The sequence below is a fragment of the Limulus polyphemus genome, unplaced genomic scaffold, assembly GCF_000517525.1.
Source record: "Limulus polyphemus unplaced genomic scaffold, Limulus_polyphemus-2.1.2 Scaffold4735, whole genome shotgun sequence".
Taxonomy (NCBI): domain Eukaryota; kingdom Metazoa; phylum Arthropoda; class Merostomata; order Xiphosura; family Limulidae; genus Limulus; species Limulus polyphemus.
In genome coordinates, this window is record NW_013670345.1 from 55670 (window position 1) to 59219 (window position 3550).

The 3550-nt window shown below is 30.6% G+C and overlaps 1 long non-coding RNA gene across 2 annotated transcripts in view; it reads left to right on the forward strand.

The window, feature by feature from the left end:
* The first annotated feature begins 2046 nt into the window (after positions 1-2046).
* Positions 2047-3550, forward strand: part of LOC106471613 — a 5561-nt gene continuing 4057 nt past the window's right edge. For both annotated transcript variants that reach the window (XR_002613293.1, XR_002613294.1), the window contains exon 1: positions 2047-2168. This is a non-coding gene — a long non-coding RNA (uncharacterized LOC106471613). The remainder of the gene's footprint in view (positions 2169-3550) is intronic.

A 3550-nucleotide genomic window follows, 5' to 3' on the forward strand; every position in this document is an offset into this window, starting at 1 on the left:
TAAATATTGACAGTAGATCGTTAACAGCTATTATAAACATCAACAGTAGATCATTAACAGCTATTATAAACATCAACAGTAGATCATGAACAGCTATTATAAACATCGACAGTAGATCGTAAACAGCTATTATAAACATCGACAGTAGATCGTAAACAGCTATTATAAACATTGACAGTAGATCGTTAACATGGATCTACTGTCAATGTTTATAATATGTTTATAATAGCTGTTAATTTGACAGTAGATCATTAACAGCTATTATAAACATTGGGAGTAGATTGTTAACAGCTATTATAAACATCGACAGTAGAGTGTTAACAGCTATTATAAACATTGGCAGTAGATCGTTAACAGCTATTATAAACATCGACAGTAGATCATTAACAGCTATTATAAACATCGACAGTAGATTGTTAACAGCTATTATAAACATTGGCAGTAGATCGTTAACAGCTATTATAAACATCAACAGTAGATCATTAATGGCTGTTATAAACATTGGCAGTAGATCATTAACAGCTATTATATACACTGACAGCACATCATTAACAGCTATTATAAACATTGGCAGTAGATCATAAACAGTTATTATAAACATTGGCAGTATATCATAAACAGTTATTATAAACATTGGCAGTAGATCATTAACATCTATTATAAACATCGGCAGTAGATCGTTAACAGCTTATAAAAATATTGGCAGTAGATGGTAAACAGCTATTATAAAAACATTTGCAGTAGATCATTAACACGTATTATAAACATCATGAGCAATGTGCATGACCTGTGTGAGTAAAAACCTTATTTATGCTGGGCCTTACTTTTTCTCACAAAGTTACCTCTTCAAATAAACATTTTGGAACACATTATATCAGACACTAGAATAGAATGTCCCAAAACTACTAAAATTTATCAGGTTTTTTTTTTTTGACTAAGCTATAAATAGGTTCAAAAAATTCCATAACTAATTAAAGCAACAACTTTAAACATTTCAAGCTTTCTTTGAAAACTACCAGCTTTGACCACTAAAAATATATATCATAAGATGTATGTAGTTCTTTCTATTGTTTACAAACACATCTACGTGACTTGTAGGTGTGATTGTAAGTAAGTGGCTTTAAAAGCATGAAGAAATGAACTTTTCTGATGGGAGTGATAAATCTATTAATATCTTAGTAAATCAAGGTAGGAAGTTCTTATTTTGTATTCTGACCTGTCAGTATCTATAGTTTCTGTTTCTGATTGATTGGACACTCTGAAACCTGTAATAAGTGATAGAGAAAATATAAGATGGACAATTAGAAGTGGAGATTGAGAATTTATTGAATTTAAGAAATTAAAACTTGGATAATATAAAACTTTGAATTATACACTGCATTTAATGCCAAGTTTATTAACGTGTATTGATAATAAAGTTATTTAGTTAAATTTTAAATGTAACTATCATAATTAAAAGGTAATGACATGTGTACTTTAAGAGGCTCTAGATCGTAGGGTTAGATATTTTATTTGAAATTCTTTAGGGGGATACATGAACATGGAAGTCAGTAACATAAGTAATTGAATAAAAACTTTCTAAATTAATTAAATGTATGATTATTGTATTTACCTGGTTAAAGGTACCTACATCAAAAGTGTGTAAGATTGACTGAATCAGCATCGTTAGATGTTAGTTTATGTAGTGTATTGTTGACCATAACGTTTTGGTCATTAAAAAAACTTTGAGTTATTCATACATTTAATAAATGTGAATATTGAACAGACAAGATAATTTTAGTTCCAAATGTTTATTCTGCCCTGATGACCTGACGTTGAAAAGAAGGAACCGGTAAAAACCTGTAATAAACTCATGTAAGTTCTGATATGTTGTGAAAATAAAAGGTGTAATGAACTGATATTCTATTAATTTCTAGAATGTTTTCTCTTCTGTATAGTGTTAACTTCATTACAATTATGTGTGAAAGGTTTTAAAAAAATAATTTCACGTCCATCAGTATCTAACAAAGTTCCATGCCTGATGCGATTTCCCTCTTTGTTTCAGTTGTATAATCACAGGGTCATACAATAACTTCTTCCGGATCTTTGATCGTAACACGAGACGTGATGTAACATTAGAAGCTTCCAGAGAAACGGCCAAAGCTAGGACAGTACTGAGGCCAAGAAAGGTTGGTGCATAGCATGTGTGAGTCCTTTAAAGTATTAGTTCAGTCCTGTCTTTCATGAAATTAGAAGTAAAACTATTATCAGTATTATTGGTGATACTAAGAAGTCATATACAACTAAATCATTAATCACTAAACAAGAAACCTACGGTGCTTGTGAAGTACATTTTACTTACAAAACATTAATCACCAAAAAAGAAACCCACTGTGCTTGCGAAGTACACTTTACTTACAAAACGTTAATAATTAAACAAGAAACCCACAGTGCTTACGAAGTACACTTTACTTACAAAACATTAATAATTAAACAAGAAACCCACTGTGCTTGCAAAGTACACTTTACTTACAAAACATTAATAATTAAACAAGAAACCCACTGTGCTTGCAAAGTACACTTTACTTACAAAACATTAATCACTAAACAAGAAACCCATGGTGTTTGCAAAGTACACTTTACTTACAAAACATTAATAATTAAACAAGAAACCCACTGTGCTTGCGAAGTACACTTTATTTACAAAACATTAATCACTAAACAAGAAACCCATGGTGCTTGCGAAGTACACTTTACTTACAAAACATTAATAATCAAACAAGAAACCCACTGAGCTTGGGAAGTACACTTTACTTACAAAACATTAATAATTAAACAAGAAACCCACTGTGCTTGCGAAGTACACTTTACTTAAACATTAATAATTAAACAAGAAACCCACTGTGCTTGGGAAGTACACTTTACTTACAAAACATTAATAATTAAACAAGAAACCTACTGTGCTTGTGAAGTACACTTTACTTAAACATTAATAATTAAACAAGAAACCCACTGTGCTTGGGAAGTACACTTTATTTACAAAACATTAATCACTAAACAAGAAACCCATGGTGCTTGCGAAGTACACTTTACTTACAAAACATTAATAATCAAACAAGAAACCCACTGAGCTTGGGAAGTACACTTTACTTACAAAACATTAATAATTAAACAAGAAACCCACTGTGCTTGCGAAGTACACTTTACTTAAACATTAATAATTAAACAAGAAACCCACTGTGCTTGGGAAGTACACTTTACTTACAAAACATTAATAATTAAACAAGAAACCCACAGTGCTTGCGAAGTACACTTTACTTACAAAACATCAATAATTAAACAAGAAACCCATGGTGCTTGCGAAGTACACTTAACTTTCAAAACATTAATAACCAAACAAGAAACCCACTGTGCTTGCGAAGTACACTTTACTTACAAAACGTTAATAATTAAACAAGAAACCCACTGTGCTTGCGAAGTACACTTTACTTACGAAAGCACTCTGATTATCATTTTTCTCTTTTTATCAGATATTTTCAATACTTTGTAATTTTTGTTTTATATATTTTTT